Here is a 17300-nt window from a genome sequence, read left to right on the forward strand (position 1 = left end):
GGGGGGGGGGGGGGGGGGGGGGGGGGGGGGGGGGGGATGTGCGCTTGTGAGCATGTGCATGCGCCTCACGTGTTACGTTGAGCACGAGAGAGCCCTAGAGAAAGGTTCAAGAACAAGGTTCAAGAATGAGATAGACGGAAACACAAGAGACATACGGGAGGCAAGACCAAGCGGAGGTGCGTGTGCGCGCGTGTGTGTGTGTGTGTGTGTGTGTGTAGTGGGGGAGGGCACAGCTTCCCCCGCGTGGCAAGGACTGCCCTTTCTTGCTGTGTCATTTTAAATTATTCATGTCAGGACAATGGAAAGAATATAGTAAGATAAAAAATGCATCGAGGCCAGGCGCACCCTGGATTCACGTGGGGTGGAGCCAGCCCTGGGAGGAAGGGCTGCCTTGCCCGGTGCCCAGGAGTGGGCTGGGCCTCGGGTGGCTCTGGTGGGCGTGCTTTTCTGCTCATTAGGTGCCTCCAGTGCCGACGGAGCCAGGGCTGAACTGCGCACGCCCGGGGGCCAGGCCAGGAGATCGAGGGGGCTGCGTGAGGAGCGGGGTTCCCCAGTCTGGCAAGGCGTTCCCCCCCCCCCCCCCCCCCCCAGCCCACAGCCCCTGGGGCCAGGCAGAGGGCCTCCGGCTGCCTCCTCCCTCCCTCCTCCACACTGGCTGACTACCTCTGGCCTTCCCTGCGCTGACCCCGCCGCACTGGCAAGGGCAGAGTCCCTGGGTGACCACCACGTAATCCAATCAAAGCCGCTTTCTGTGCTACCAGGACAGGCTGGGGGACAAGCGGCTGTCCTCCCCCTCCCCCCACCCAGGGCTCCCACCCCTGCCAGGTAATCACACCCAGGCAGAGGCCTTCTGGCCGCCTGCGCCGGCTTTGGGAATGTCACCGGAAGAAGGCTTCCCTAAAGGGGGTGCGGGACAAATGTGTTGATAAGCGCTGGCTGACGTAACGAAACACCGCAGGGTATTGGAGACTTGGGGGGGGCGGGGGACTCAGTTAAGCACCTGACTTCTTTTTTTTTTTTAATTTTTTTTTTTAATGTTTCTTTATTTTTGAGACAGAGAGAGACAGAGCGTGAATGGGGGAGGGTCAGAGAGAGGGAGACACAGAATCTGAAACAGGGTCCAGGCTCTGAGCTGTCAGCACAGACCGTGCGATCGTGACCTGAGCTGAAGTCAGAAGCTTAACGGACTGAGCCACCCAGGTGCCCCCCCCCCCCCCCTTTTTTTTTTTTACCTTGAAAGGGCCTCTGTGAATGAAGCCCGAATTCATTCTGGAGTCACTTCCGCTGGTGACAAAATGCTACATGAGTAGGGACTCAGAGCCTCACCCCAAGGCATCTATTCTCCCTCCTTCATAGTCTCCCTGCTGGGAGCCAGGTGGTGAACCAGAAATAAGGTTACAACATCCCTGGTCCCGGGAGGCAGCCACTCCCAGCCACCAGGAAAAGATTCCCCCAAACCCCTTCGGTTTTTTATAAATGTCCTCGGAGGCTCTAAGCAGGGAGACAGACGGGTGTGTCAGGTGCTGAGAACCTCATCCACCCTGAACTATCCCCCACGCCCCGCCCGGTCCTTGTGTGGGCTTGGCCTTGTCTTCCTCAGTTCTTTGTTCTTATGGGCTGAATTGTGTCCCCCAAAACTCATGTGTTGGGGCCTCGACCCCTAGTACCACAGAACGTGACTGCGTTTGGAGACTGGGCCGTTAAAGGAGGTAAGTAAGGTAAAATGAGGCCCTTAGGGTGGGCCCTAATCCACTGGGACTGGTGTCCTCATAAGAAGAAGAAATGTCGGGGGGTGCCTGAGTGGCTCGGTCAGTTAAGTGTCCAACTTCGGCTCAGGTCACGATCTCGCGGTTTGTGGGTTCAAGCCCCGCGTCGGGCTGTGTGCTGACAGCTCAGAGCCTGGAGCCTGCTTTGGGTTCTGTGTCTCCCTCTCTCTGCCCCTCCCCTGCTCTCTCTCTCAAAAATAAAAACATTAAAAAAAAAGGTGGGGTGCCTGTGTGGCTCAGTCGCTTAAGCGTCCGACTTCGGCTCAGGTCACGATCTCACGGTCTGTGAGTTCGAGCCCCGCGTCGGGCTCTGGGCTGACAGCTCAGAGCCTGGAGCCTGCTTCCGATTCTCTGCCTCCTTCTCTCTCTGCCTCTCCCCTGGTTGCGCTCTGTCTCTCTTTCTCTGAAAAATAAATACACATTAAAAATCTTTAAAAAAACAAATAATAAAAAAATGAAATCAAATTAAAAAAGAAAGAAAGAAAAAGTACTGTGGCAGATTGCATTGTCCGAGCTGACGACAGCATGGCCCATGCCACATGCCCTTCTTACGATGTCACTCTTTCCATCAAGAGCTGGAGTCCCTTGAATCTAGATGGATTTGTGACAGCAGACGCAAGGGTCACTATACTATGTGACTTCCAAGGCTTCCTCTCTCAGGAGACTTACTTTTAGAAATGGGCCACCATGCTGTGGGGAAGCCCAGACTACACAGAGAGACCTCGTGGAATGTTCCAGCTGACAGCCTCCACTGAGATCCCAGCTAACAGCCAGCATCAATGGCCAGACATGTGAGTAAGGAAGGAAGCCTTCCATATGACTTCAGCCTCAGGCATTGTCTGATGGCAATGGCACAAGGCGGGGAGAGAGAGAGAGAAAGAGAGAGAGAGACAGGAAAAGAGCTGCCTAGCCGAGAACACTCAGCCCCCAGAATAGCAGGAGATAAAAATAAAATGATAGCGGTTATTTTTTTTAAGCTTATTTATTTATTTTGAGAGAGACAAAGACAGCGTGAGTGGGGGAGGGGCAGAGAGAGAGAGAGAGAGGGAGAGAGAGAGAATCCCAAGCAGGCTCCGCACGGTCAGCACGGATCCCGATGCCAGGCTCGAACTCACGGACTGTGAGATCATGACCTGAGCATAGATCACAGGCCGACACACACGTGCACGCCCTGACAAACAAACACACCAAGTCCCACTTCTCCCAGCCCTTTTAGAGGCTCCAGGCTGCAGGGCTAGGTGCTCACTACATGGGCGTCGGGGCCAGGCTGCCAGGATTCAAATCCCGTTTCCGGCACTTCTTAGCTGTGCAACCTGAACGAGTTAAGTCAACACCCCTGCCTCGGGGGCCTCCCCTCTGAACGCGGTGCCCGACTCAAGCCCTCCCCGGGGGATGGCTTGGAGGATGAAACCCACATCAGGTGCTCAGAACTGTGCCAGGCATACAGTAAACGCTCAATAACTGCTTGCTGTGATGATATTAGTCAACGCCCCCCCTTCCGCTTCCTATCAGGTGGGCTGAGACACGCACCAGTCCCCTCCCCCGGCCCTTGCGGGGAGTCAGCGCCCCTCCCCCTGCAGTATTTGAGCTCTGCTCCCTGCCACTGTCATCTCCCTGCCCCCCCCCCCCCGCGCCTTCGCCCTGCAAACCATTGATGAGCAGAAGACAAGAAACGAGAGTTGGCCTCAATACCTGTCGTTAAAATCCCCTGGCCCCGGTCTAGCCACAGAGCCACGGGGCACAGGGGGAGCAGGCAGCGGATGATGACGGTGGCTGGGCTTGCGAGGACCCTCTGGCCTCTCCTCCTGTGGGGTGGCTGGACGATGCCGCCCCGGGGCGCCCGGTTCCCCTCTGAGGTGGCTCCCGCAGGCTGCAGCGGCAGACCAGGCCATGCCAGGGTGGGTCCGGCTGCAGGGAGTTCTCACTGCCCTGGGCCCCCCCGTGGGTACCAGCAGAGGCGAAGGCCAGGCTGGTCCCCTTGTGGATGGGCAAAGCAGTGGGGCGACTGGGCGGCTCAGTTGGTTAAGCGTCCGACTTCGGCTCAGGTCATGATCTCGCGGTTCGTGAGTTCGAGCCCCGCGTCCGGCTAGCTGCTGTCAGTGCAGAGCCTGCTTCGGATCCTCTGTCGTCTTCTCTCTGCCCCTTCTCTGCTTGCACCCTCTCAAAAGTAAATATTAAAAAAAAAAAAAAAAAAGAATCGGAGAAGTGGAGGGCTGGGGAGGCAGGGCAGAATAAAGGCAGTAGTAGAGACCCTCTCTGTCCAGCTAAGGCCTACCTGGCTTTTGGGGCAACCTCCTGATTCTGCCCGACGCTAAATCCCATGCTTCTTTGGCTTTCTAGGAATCTCGTTCCGGGGCGGGGAGCCAAAGTCATAGTGGACCACCCATGGCTCTTTCTCACTCTCCATTGATGACAGCTAGCCCCGCCTACCAAGGAACCACCCCCCAGCTCCTCCCTCCAAGTGGCCACAGCTGGACCCCCGTGGGTCCTTGAACTTCTCCTCCCCCAGCCTCTGGATGAGCTCACCACCTCTCTTACTCGGAATAGTCCCTGCCCCAATCCTTGAATTACCTTGAAAAAAGGTTCCTCGGTGTCTAACGAACCAACGTGGTCTTTCGGAAGGACACCTGGAACTTTCTTGGCAGCCACTAGCGTTGTCAATGGGAGCACTGTCCTTGGCCCCCTGCCCCCTAAACGCCAGGAAGCAGCCCCTAGCCACTGTGACAACTACAAATGCACCCCCATTTCCAAATCCTCCCCAAAGGGGGTGGAGAAGGGATGGTCCCGGAATAGGGACGCACTGCTCATCTTGGGATCGGATTCTTTCTATCCCACGACAATCGCCAAGCAGCCTCCACCACCCACCCCCCAGCAAAGGACCCAGGATGCGCGCCTGGTTCACGTTATTCAACCCGGAACTACCGCCACAGCACAGGCTCCGCCTTCCCTGCCGGGCACTCACGTGTGCACACTGGGACCAGGGCTCCAAACAGGCACAACGGGGGAGCTGGGTCCCTGACTCTATTCCTCACTATGAAGGCTCAGGGGTGGGTTGCTCCCGACAGATCATTTGCAGCAAAGCATTTACCGACCAAACATTTGCATAATTCCTCACCTCCCCTTCCATCGCTGGCATTACCTTAAAAAAATAAAAATAAAAAAGCAGCCACAGTTGGGAAAGTTCCGTTGGAATGTGTTCTTCAAGGTCTACTGAGTCACAATTCCCCGTTTAACCCTGAATGCTTGGTTCTTCTGTCTCCACTGTGAGGTTGGTGTCCATACCTTAAAAGGAGAGGGGAAATATAGTCCTCTGAAGAAAGAGGAATAAAATAATCCTCCAGCGTTTCGCCGAAGGAGGTCCAGATACCTTGGGCAGTTTTCCTTCTTGGAACAATAGTTCTCAACACTAGTAACTTCTTGCTAAAGTCTTAGAATCCCAATCTCATAGTGACAGCCTAGGCCCAAAGTTGAGGAGGTTTTTTTTTTTTTTTTTGGGGGGGGGGGGCACCTGGGTGGCTCAGTCGCTTGAGCGTCCAACTTCAGCTCAGGTCACGATCTCAGGGTTCATGAGTTCGAGCCCCGCGTCGGGTGCTGTGCTGACAGCTCAGAGCCTGGAGCCTGCTTCGGATTCTGTGTCTCCCTCTCTCTCTGCCCCTCCCCCGCTCCTGCTCTCTCTCTCTCTCTCAAAAATAGACAAACATTAAAAAGAAATTGAAGAACATTAATTCTGCGCGCTATCATGAAGCCTCCCGAAGCCCGCCCACAGGCCGCGGATTGAGAACCCAGCCCTGGTCTACCCCAAGAAGGAATGCGGTGCAAAAGTAGCTCTGGATACGAGTCGGTTCCAGCCAGGAACGAGATCGACCGTCCAGCAGCTCTTCCCGAAACGAGCCGAGAGCCTCGTAAGGCCCGTGTCTACCGTAGATACCTCCGCTGGTGTGCAAATACGGCGAGACGTAACCAGAGAAAGCTTCTGGAGCCCGCTCTCCCTCGTGAACACGCCAAAGTTATGTGGACTGCTAAGGAGAGAGGCCATAAAGCAAAACGACCTTGAAAAATTGCAACCGTTGCCCCCAAACGGTCACAATTCGTGCTGACGGCCGCTCCTGAGGCTCAGCGCTCTGCGTGCCTTGCCCTCGCACGCAGCTGTGTGCGACTCATTCTGCTTCCACGGGTGTGACCCCGTGGGCCTCACGATCACCCCGTGAGGAAGGCAGGGCCGGCAGGATCGCCCCTGTTCGGAGACTGCAACACAAAAAGGAGCGTTCAAACAGCTGAAGTGGTACCCAACAGGACAAGCTGGTTCGTAGTGGGAGGGCTGGAAGGAGAACGTGGGGGTCGGCTGACCCCCAAGGCCAACATTCATAGGAATTAGAGGGAGGCATTACACCACGCCGGGGTAATCAACTAAGAAGTGGAATAACCACAATCCGATTTGGTAACCCAGATCCCTAACGTCCTGCCCCAGTGCTTCAAGCAACCCCAGTTGGGTCTCGAAAGGGACTAGCTCTAAAGATTCTTTTCTGGAACTGATGCTTGGGACCGTGGCATTTAAAGTTTCTCCTCTGCCTCCAAATATTCCCCCTCTCTTTTCTCTTTCCAACTGGAAATACAGGGGGTTGGGAGTTAGGACGGCCAAAAAAAAAAAAAGGGGGGGGGGGAGAGAAAGGAAGAAGGGATGAAGAAAAACCGTATGACAGAGCCTCATACAGATGCTGGTGGTAAGAACGCAATGGAATCTGTGAGCAGAAGATGGGGCGGGGGAGGAGAAGGTCACAGTGACAGTGCCATGTGCCCTCCAGGCCAGCACGGACACCAGCAAGACTCAGTCCTAGTTTTTAATTTTTTTTTTATGTTTATTTATTTCTGACACGCAGAGAGGCAGAGCATGAGCGGGGGAGGGGCAGAGAGAGAGGGAGACCCAGAATCCCACGCAGGCTCCAGGCTCTGAGTTGTCAGCACAGAGTCTGACGCGGGGCTCAAACCCACAAACCGTGAGATCGTGACCTGAGGCGAAGTCGGTCGCTCAACCGACTGAGCCACCCAGGCGCCCCAAGACTCAGTCCTAGTTTATGATGGCTCGCCACTGCCTAACATGGGTCACTGTCTTTCCATTCTCCATGCCACCTGCCACCTGACCCTAAACCAGGACTGTATATTTTAAGGTTTTCGTTATGGCTGAGCCCCCCTTCTGGCACTCCTTTCTGTATAGGCTAGGTTATCCTAGCCATCCCCCAAATCCCACTCCCCAGCCCCCCAAATCTAGATCATCCTCCCCATGCGGCCTTGTCATCTCCGTGCCCCACCACATCTCATATACTGCTTGCATCGTGTCTGCCGATGTCCCATGGGCCAAAGCAAGTCATGTGGCTAAACCCAAAGTCAATGTGGAAAGGGGACTATGTATGGATGTGGATACCGCGAGGTATGATCCACCGGGGGCCATATTTGTAACAATTCACCACGCGCGTGAGCAAAATATCTTCCCACGCACATGCTGCCTAAAAGGCATTCGCTTTTTAGGCCCTTGGCATAAGCATTGCCCTCTCTTGGCTTACTCTTTTAAAAACCCGGCATGGCTTTATTACATATCCCGTGATCTAGCAATTTCATGTCGAGGCGGCGCACAACCAGGAAAAATGAGCGTTTGTGCTCACCAACAGCCGTGCACACAAATGCGCACGGCAGTTTTATTCATGACAGCCCCAAACTGGAAACAAGCGAAATGCCCACCAAGAGAAGGACAGATCACCGACCACGATGTCTTCGTACAAAGGGACACTACGCGGCGCCGGTAAAAGAACAAGATGACCAGTCCGTGCAACAGCGCGGATGGATGTCCCAGGCAGCGCTGAGTGAAAGGGAGCCAGACGCACCCGGATACATATTGTATGATTCTATTTGTGGAGGTTCAAAACCAGACAAAACAAGTCTATACTGTCAGAATAATGGTTACCTTTTGGCGGAACGTCAATCGGGAGGGCGTGTAAAGAGAGCCTCTGGGACGGGTGTTGGCAAAATGTCCTATGTCTTGATCTAGGAGGTCATGGATCTATACTTGCGGAAAAAGCCATAGACTTATCCACTGAAGACTGGTGGACTTTACCGTATGCGTGTGAACCGTGGATCGGTTTTCAAAGTACAAAATTAGAAGTAAGAACGGGTTTCCTAGTTGGGCCGCTCCGGACAGGGTAGCAGGGGTGAGAGAGCCATCTCTGAAGCCAGCAGGGAAAAGGCCTCGCTGAGCCCTGAAGGGCTCCGCATCTCCAGTCCCGGGAGGGGCACTCGGGGCTGGGGTCCCCGCGGTGGTGGTCCCGTGGGCTCCTCCCTAGGGAGGGGGAGGCCTTGACGAGCCTTTGTTCCGGGAGTTGATCAAGGAAACGAGCTGGTAATGAACAGCAGAAATAACAATAATTAATAATGGGCAGAATAAAAATGGATTTTAAATCCTGCAGCTAATTTGCCAAGAGACTTATTTCTGCAGCAGGCAGCCACTCTCGGGCTCTACCCCCTCCTCGGAATGCTGAGTAAACCGGGAAGTGGCAGGACCACGCCAGCCAGCTAGGGGATGGGAAGGGGGGTAGCGAGGAGAGGCAGGGAGGCACAACAACCTGGGGAGCGGGCACGGACTTGGTTACTGGGCTCAGTCATGGGCCCTGCACCCCACCGGAAACGATAGGAGACCCTAAACCTCAAGGATGCCTCTCAGAGGCTGTATAGCCTCTGCTGCCCCCAAGATGGCCGATAAGCCCAGGGAGCCCCCCCCTCCCAGGGCGGCCCCTCGGACTCTTGGACCCTTGGCACATACCCCCTACCAGTCCTGTCCCCTTCCCGGGAGTCCAGGTTGGATGGGGAGGGCAGCAAGACCACACAACAATGGAAGGAAAACCCTTGTCAGAGTAGGAAGATTCTAATTAGAGCCTTAAATGCTCTAGGAAGATTATCTTTCCGGTTCCCCTTGCACAGAGAGCAACTAACAATAGGCCCCCCCATAAACCCTCACCTCCCTTTTCCTCCCTCGCCCCCCCCCCACCTGCCCCAAACAGGCCGACTTGCCTGGCTTTTATAGCTCCGTTGACAAAGGGGTACTCGGGGATCCTTCCAGCTTCTTCCAAGAGTGGGAGCAAAAGGCGACCTGGGCCTCCTCCACTGGCTTTCAGTACACTCGGGTGCGGGGAAAGTCAAACCGAGGTGTACATCTCTGTCTTTGACCACGAGTCTGTTGGAGGCCAAATGCCTCAACCCCAAGGCTGGTGAGCAAGCAAGCGTGGGGGGGGGGGGGGGGGGGGGGGGCGGGGCACTCCTCAGTCCCCCCTACTTGAGTGGCCGCCTACATTGACTAATGGATTTCTCTCCCTTTTCAACTTCAGCAAAGTGAATTCTTCTTGCTCAAGGCGACGTACTCGCTGAGTCGCAAGTTTTAGAAAATGAGGCCATTGTGGGGCTATTTCTGCGGGAAAGAAAGGCTGGCGGTGCCAGCGCCAGCCCCGTCTGCCTCCCACAAGAATTGGGTACCATGATTTTCACTTCGGGGAAAATTCCGTCTCCTATTTCAAAAAACCAGCCGGATCTGGCTTCATCTTCAGCAAAAGTAGACACCGTGGGGCCAGGGCGAGGGTTTTTGCGCTCAAGGACGGTCCGGGACAAGTGACCATCAGGAAGGTAAAGGATAAAGGGGGCTTGGCGGCGTCTAGGAGGGCGTTCTGGCAAAGCCCCTGCAGTTGGGGTGTCAGCTGTGGGGTAAAGGGGGAGCAGGGGAGAGTCCCCGGGGTGGCTTCACGCCGGGAGCACAGCGGGGCTCCGAACAGGGAGGCCAGCCCCTGCCAGAAGGCGCAAAGGCGAGGTGGGGACCCTGCTACTCTTGAAAGCAGTTGTATTAGTCGGCCGGGGTGGCCGGAATGAGGAGCCACACGCTGAGTGGCTTTAACAACGGAGCTTGATGGTCCCGGACTTCTGGAGGCCGGAAGTCCGAGATCAAGGGGCCTCCAGGCTGGCTTCCCCTGAGGTCTCCCTGTGCGGCTTGCAGATGGCTGCCCTCCCACGGTGTCCCACGTGTCCCCACATGCTCCTCCCTCTGGGTGTGTCTGTGTCCGTACCTCCTCTTCTTAGAGGGGACGCCAGTCAGGCTGGATTAGGGCCCCCCCTGCCCCTGTGTGACCTCATGGTAACCTCATTACCTATTTAAAGACCGTACTCCAAATATAGTCACATCCTGAGGTCCTGGGGGGGGGGGGGTGTTAGGATTTCAACATACGAATTTGGGGGAAGACACAATTTACCCCTAACCCCCGGAAAGGGTTTCTCTTTTACTTCTGCGATTACGACCTGGTCAAACTCCAATCAATGTAGTTCCCAGACTGAGAGAAGCTGTCGGGCTGCGGACCGTACAGAAGAGGGTCCTTGTCTGCCCTTCCCCCCAGGCACCTTCCAGTGTAAATTCTCCTCAGTATCCAAGTCCCACCTCTTCCAAGAAGCCCTCCCTGACTGCTGAGTTCACCCGAAGCTTTCTATTGCCAAACTGCACTGCACTATATGGATTTGGGGGTCCAGCTTTCTTCATCCTGGGTATACATCTGCTTTCAGAGTGATCTTTGAGGATACGTAACCCCCTCGCAAACACACACACACACACACACACTGCCAGTATCCGTTTCCTTTCTTTCCCAGCGACGTAGTTTGGGAAGTCAGGGTTGGCTGCACCCCCAGCTTCAAGGGATCAGCCTGAATGGCTTAATCACAGAACACACATGACTGAATTGGTTCAGTCAAAGGGAACATCGGGGCCTTTGCTGGGATGGCTGGGACACAGCCTTTCTTCTGGGCTGGGTTTGGTTGTGGGAGAATGCAAGGCTCAGAGTATAACAGCTACAGCTGAGGCATGGGCAGGGGGCGGGGGTGCAGGTCAGGGTGCTGGAAGTTCCAGGGATGGGGGGCAGGGAACAACCACTGTGCAGCCACTAAAGCCCATTCAGGGGAAACAAAGAAAATAATGGGCACTGGGGTCATCTTTGGGTCCTAGATCAAGCCATACCTGAAGCATTCGCCCCTGGGCAATTCGGTAACACAGACCAACGGATTCCTCCTTTCGCTAACATTGGTTTGGGTTGGGTTTACAGTGGAAAGATCACTAACTGATACCATTTCCTTGAGATCCTCCAAATGGCCTGGCCCCGTGAAACAAGGCCAGTCAGCAAATACTACAGAATCACAAAGCCGCAACCCGTGAGGGCTTTGTAGATGAGGAAACTGAGACCAGGGGTTCAGGGATCCGCCAAGCCTCGCGGCCAATTCGTGGCAGAGCCTGGATGAAAGCCCAGGTCTGCAGTCTGGAGCCGCCTCCACTGCACCAGAAGGGCTATTGTCCCTCCCGTCCTGCCCCCCCCCCAACCTTGTCCTTGGGGGACGGGGGTGCAGAGAAAGCCGGTGAGAAGCCGCAGAGCCCTCAGCCCCCCAAACAGGAAGACTCGGTTGCAAGCCAGGAGGCCAGAGGGGAGGTAAGGCAGGAAATTGAGCGGCTCCGTGTCAACGACATGTGCCAAGTCACCTGGGGTCTGTGAGGGCGGAGCTAGAGCCGAGACGGGGAACAGCTGCCAGCCCAGGCAGCAGGCATGTCCTCTGTCCCCAGGACCTCAGAGGGCCCTACCACATGTTCCAAAGAGCCCTCTGCCCTCAGCAGGGCTGTCCCCGAGTGGAATGGTGGCTTGGCAGGCTCTAGTAGGGGCAGAAATATGTGACCCGCAAGACAAAATAGTCAGCCATTGGTCACAGACAAGTGCTGACGGCCACCTGCATAGCAGTCGGATGCCTTGGATTTTCCAGACCAGTTGGCATTTCAGTCTTCTGTGCTGCTGTCCCCAGAGGGGGCAAATGAACTTCAAGCTCCAGAAGCCATCTTGGGCAATGAGGTGACTTTGGGAACAGTTACGTACTGCTGTGGGACAAATCACCCCAAAACCTAGTGGCTTAAAACAACATCGTCTGAGTATTTTTTTTCTTGTTGGTCCTGGGGGGTTGCCCGGGCTCAGCTCGGCCTTTCCTGCTCCTTTGTGTGAGCGGTCAGACAGTGGCTGGGGCTGGGATCGTCTGAAAGCGTCTCAGCTAGCCTAGTAGCTCCAGGGTCCGAACACCTGTGGCGAGAGAGAGAGAGAGAGAGAGAGAGAGAGAGAGAAAGAGAGAGAGAGAGAACCAGATGGAAGCCATTTGTGACCTAGCCTTGGAAGTCACCTGTGCTTCATTCAATTCATTGGAAGAATCTGGCCCATATTCAAGGAGACAGGACTCGGACTCCACCTGGTTGGAAGGACCACGGCAGAATGTTTGAACGTGATTTTAAACCACCACTGTGGGGCGCCTGGGTGGCTCGGTCGGTTAAGCGTCTGACTTCGGCTCAGGTCATGATCTCGCGGTCCGTGAGTTCGAGCCCCGCGTCAGGCTCTGGGCTGACGGCTCAGAGCTTGGGGCCTGCTTCAGGTTCTGTGTCTCCCTCTCTCTCTGCCCCTTCCCCGTTCATGCTCTGTCTCTCTCTGTCTCAAAAATAAACATTAAAAAAAAAAATTTAAACCACCACTGAAACCAGAATTCGATTTCTCTCTCGTGTTTACAAAACCCAGATTTAGGTGGCTCAGAGCTGCCTGGGACCACCGAAATCTAGATTTCATAAACATGAGAGAGAAAGCGAATTCTGTTGTGGACACGTGGCTGTCATTTGGGGTCTTTCGGTTACTCTCAGCCTGACTGGATCCTAATTAATCCAGAGACTTCGAACTGCCATGTCCTGTCCGTGGCACAGAGCAAGTTCTCAAACTAAGACTGGCTAAGTGAGGGGCACCTGGGTGGCTCAGTCGGTCAAGCGTCCGACTTCGGCTCAGGTCATGCTCTCGCAGTTCATGAGTTCGAGCCCCGCGTCGGGCTCTGTGCTGACAGCTCGGAGCCTGGAGCCTGCTTCGGATTCTGTGTCTCCCTCTCTCTGCTCCTCCCCCGCTCCTGCTCACTCTCTCTCTCTCTCTCTCTCAGAAATAAAGAAACATTAAAAATTTTTTTTTAAATAAAAAATTAAAAAAAAAAAAAGACTGGCTAAGTAAGATTGGATGGGCTGAACGGGGGAGGGAGGTAAGAGGGTGTGTGGCAGGGAAAAGCTGGGCTTCAGATCTTAAATACGCTATTCCAATGTCCCCTGAGTTCACTTATGGGGTGTTAGGCTGTGTCCTGATATTTATTTGTTAAAATGAGAAAACATGCAAAGGCAACGGAAGAACAAGGGAGTAGAGTATAAACAGTTAAGTGCCTATCAGTGGAATCAATGAATGAACAAGTACAGGGCATCAACAGCCAAGAGTCGCTCCCCGAAGCAAAGGCTCTCGGATTCTGCCCAAGAAGGCTCTGGGCCGGGTCACGAGAAAGTCCTTTGCCTTAAGACCCTCCCCTGTTTCTCTCCTCCTTCTCCTCCTCCTCCTTCTCCTCCTCCTCCTCCTCCTCCTCCTCCTTCATCCCGGCCCCCTTCTCTCTCTTTCCACAGCCACCTAGCACATATTCTTAGCACCCTCCCCAAGGACACCGGGAATTTTCTGACGCCCTGGACAGAGGAAAGCGAAAATCAATCCATCCATCGCGACTCCTTGGCAGGCCTGGCGGAGGGGGTCCCCGGTGCTCCATCCACCCTTCTCCCCCCTCACCACTCAACCCATGCTCCACTCATCTCACTGCGCCCTTGTTCTGGTCAGCTCCCGCTTCTCACTCACCACCCAGTTCGGATGGCGCCCCATCTAGGAAGGGCCCCTTTCCAAGCCCACACAGCAAGCCCCATCGGGGAAGGTGCCCTCCCCGTGCACCTCCAGAAACTCATGCTTACCTTTGTCAGAAGACTCCTCCCCCTGGATTAGAACGGTCTGCCTTGGTCCCTGCCCAGAGATGCAGGCTTGCAGAGACGGCATGCTATCAATCATCGAAGGAACCACCGAGAGTAGGCCTTCCAGAACATCTGTGATAGTGGCTGTGATGGCTTAGTCCTCCCCAGATTACAGCAAAGACGAACCCAGAAGGGGTGCCCCGTGTGTTGCAAGCCCCGGGGTGAGTGTCCTCCCAGCATCTCTCGGATCCAGGCATGGGGGCGGCCCCTCGATTATGTTCGGGGCTAAAGGAGCCCTGGGTATCCCTCGGGCTGGTTCCCCAGATTCTGAGCCTTTGCCATGGTTCAGCAAGGTCTGTTCCACTCTTCCCCTGGGACGCTTCTGTTATGATAGCTCATGTATTTCAAATACGACCACAGCAATATCTGCAGTCCCGTGTGAGCTTCGAGAATCTTGCCATCCCCATCAAGAGGCGGGGCACCTGGGTGGCTCAGCCGGTTGAGCGTCTGGCTCCGGCTTGGGTGGTGATCGCGCAGTTCATGAGTTTGAACCCCACATCGGGGTCACCGCCGTCAGCGCAGAGCCCCCTTCGGATCCTCCCCCCCCCTCGGCCCCTCCCCCACTTGCACTGTCTCTGTCTCTCTGAAAACAAATAAATGAACTAAGAAAGGAAGAAAGCAAGAAAGAGAGAGAGAAAAAAAGGGCTCCATGCCAACTGAGGGCCCGGACAGGCATGGTACAAGGGAAGGGGGAGGCCCAGAAACCCCGGAGAAGTTTAAAAAATGGAGAAGGGAGGGGAGGGGGCAGGGGGACCTGCTCCAGTGCAGCCAGCAGGGGAAAACGTCATGTCCTCGAGAGAGGTCCACACTTAGCATGGAGCCACGAAGGTGAAGTAGCCGTGGTTGAGGGGCCTCGGCGGTGGTCCCAAGAGCAGCCTGGCTCCTGCACACCCCAGCACGGCGGAGAGAGCAGCCAACAGCGCCCGAGCCCCCACGGCACCCAGAAGCCACAGTCGAAGAGTCCCAGCGGGAACATGTGGGGCAGCAGCATGCGGGGCCTCTGGCCCCGAGGCTGTGGCCACCTGGGGCGTCGGGGTTCGTGTTCTAGTCCACGAGGGACACGCGCAACTCATCCGAGGCCAGCGAGCCCGGGGGCTGGGGCAGGACACAGGGCAGCACGTGGACACACGTCCGCCGCTCAGGGCCAGGACGGCCTGGGGCTCCCTCCTGCCCACCCCCCGAAACCCAGGGCCGCGGCTCACACCAGGGCAGAGAGGGCAAGAGGAAGTCCGGAGGGGACAGCGGCAGCCTCGGAGTGACCATGACTTAAGTCTGAAATGGCTGCTTCCTTGACTTGGCAAGTTCACGTTGTGCACCACCGGCTCCAACGGGGGCTCAAGAGCCCATTAAGACTGCGGTCCTGGACAACTACGGGAAAGCTACATCTCTGCGCAGCTGAGCGTCAGGAGATTGGGGCTCCAACCCGCTCGGCAAAGCCTTTACTCAAGGCCCGGGAATGACAGGACGGCAGGAAGTCGGAGCAGAGCGTATACGCAGATCCTCCCGCGGACGGGCTGTGACTTGCTCTCCAGGGCCCACGTCCCCGCGGGAGGGGGCAGCGGAGGGGGAGAGGCGGGCGTCAGGGGCCTGTCCACAGGAAGACAAAATGAGCGCGTCTCCTTTTTGGATCCTGCTGCCTCTCTCAGCAACTCTTAATTACCAGCAATCAGCTCTTAATTACCTACAACAAGAGAGACCAGGGAAAACACAGATAAATGAAATCCATAGATAATCCCCAAACCCCAATTTGGTCGATAACATCCTCCAGCTTCCCCGAGTAACCTCTTGCCAGGACTCCTGATCGCCCGCGCTGCACAAGACAGAGATTCCTGATTCCCAGTCTTGTCCTTGTCCCTGCCCTTGCTACCCGCCCCCCCTCCCGCCCCCCGGTGATCCAGCGGGAGCCGCCAAGCGGGCCCTAAATAATGCCCGACAGGATATTCTTTCCTCATCCCTGGGAGACGGCTGCCAGGCTCTAAACCTTCTGGCGCTGGACTGTTCACTGTTTGCCCAACAAGCAGGAGTGTTGGCTGTGAATTCAAGCCACCTTGGAGGACAGGAAGAGAGGACAACAGGTTCCAGGGCAAGGGGCTCCCGGACGGCAAGGGTGCGAGGGCTGCGTGAACCTCCAAGTGTCCGCAAATCCAAAGACCTCTTTGTCCACACCTGAGGCAGGATGTCCGCCCCGGGGTGGAGGACAGAACTGAGGCAGGTTAGAGCCCAGAGAGAGCGCAGAAATGGAGGAAAGATGAAGCATGGGGGGGGGGGGGGGGGCGGCGGGACTCCCTGCTTCCGGACTCTTCTGCCATCAAGGATTCTTTTTTTTTTTTTTTAAGTTTTTATTTATTTTTATCTATTTGGAGAGAGACAGAGACAGCACGAGTGGGGAAGGGGCAGACAGAGAGAGGGAGACAGAGAATCCCAAGCAGGCTCCGTGCTGCCTGAGCAGAGCCCGATGCGGGGCTCGAACTCACGAAACCTCGCGATCAGGAATCTGAACCGAAACTAAGAGTCAGACGCTTATCCTACTGAGCACCCCCCCCCAGGCTCCCCCACGATCAAGGATTCTTAAGCGTTCTTACCTCTTGAGTGGGCAGGCAGGGCATACACTTCAGGCCCCAAGCCTGGGCCAGCAGAACCTGGGAAAGCTGCCCATTCCACTACAAAAGAAGGTCTTGTGGTCATTGCTTTGGGGAAGATGTCCAATGGTGACCCAAGAGCACAAAAAAACGTGCCTTGTATTAATTAAAAGGGAATAAAAGCTTGGAGCGCAGGGAGATCCAGAGAATCAGCCGCGCCCTCCAAGGGGGGGGGGGGGGGGGAGTCCTTTCCAGTCCAGAGGAGGAGGGAAAGTTGAGCCCAAACCTGAACACTGCTCTCTCTTTTCTGACTTTTCTTTTTTCCTACAGTCCAGTTAGCACAGTGGACAAGCCAATCCTCATTCCCGCAGGCCTCGTTATTGCTGGAAACCTAGAAGCGGCACGCTCCCCACCAGTGTGCGAATACCACACAGAAAGGTCCCTCCCCCCTCCTCCTCCCCTCCCACCTCCCACCGCCTCTCCTCTCCCAGGGCTGGTCACGCCGCCAAAGCCCACCCCACCCCCAACAAACCTCGCTTTTCTCCAGAGCTGACTCACTCCCGAGGTGGCGGCACACTGGGACCCCCGGGGACGAGGCTGCCCACGTGAAGACAGACCGGGTGAAATGCTAGCACTCGCCTGGCCCACATACCTGCTCTGATGCCTGCAAACCCGGGTGCGTTGAAGGGGGACCACCGGGGTTGCAGGCAGAAGAGGAGATTAAGGCATGCTAAGAGTTATAAGGCCACAGCATGGGGGGTGCTGCTGTGGCCTCATTCCCCGCCCCCACCCCGGCCCTGACCGGTGGCGGCCCCTTCTGCACTGTAAGTGGACATTAATGCGACCAAAGCTAACTCAATTTCATCACAGGGAGACAAGAATAATTTTTCTCCAGTCCTACGCTTCTGCTCTATCTCCTTTGATGGGGATGGTTGGTTCTGCCTCACGAGGTCAGATTTTCAGGCGTCGTGGCCTTCTTATCTTTATTTTTTTTATTTTTTTAATGCTTTATTTATTTTTGAGAGAGACAGAGTGTGAGTGGGGGAGGGG

The 17300-nt window shown here is 55.7% G+C and overlaps 2 long non-coding RNA genes across 2 annotated transcripts in view; one reads left to right on the forward strand and one right to left on the reverse strand.

The window, feature by feature from the left end:
• The window catches only part of LOC125931618 (uncharacterized), a 74915-nt gene extending 62109 nt beyond the window's left edge, over window positions 1-12806 (forward strand). The window contains exon 2 of the long non-coding RNA XR_007460469.1: window positions 12635-12806. This is a non-coding gene — a long non-coding RNA (uncharacterized LOC125931618). The remainder of the gene's footprint in view (window positions 1-12634) is intronic.
• Window positions 9095-16442, reverse strand: LOC125931617 (uncharacterized). Its single transcript, XR_007460468.1, has 3 exons — window positions 16254-16442; window positions 13615-15352; window positions 9095-11893 (listed from the first exon to the last, which is right to left on the reverse strand). It is a non-coding gene; the product is annotated as an uncharacterized LOC125931617 (long non-coding RNA).
• Between the last annotated feature and the right edge of the window lie 858 nt (window positions 16443-17300).

This window comes from Panthera uncia, chromosome X, assembly GCF_023721935.1.
Source record: "Panthera uncia isolate 11264 chromosome X, Puncia_PCG_1.0, whole genome shotgun sequence".
Classification (NCBI taxonomy): Eukaryota; Metazoa; Chordata; class Mammalia; order Carnivora; family Felidae; genus Panthera; species Panthera uncia.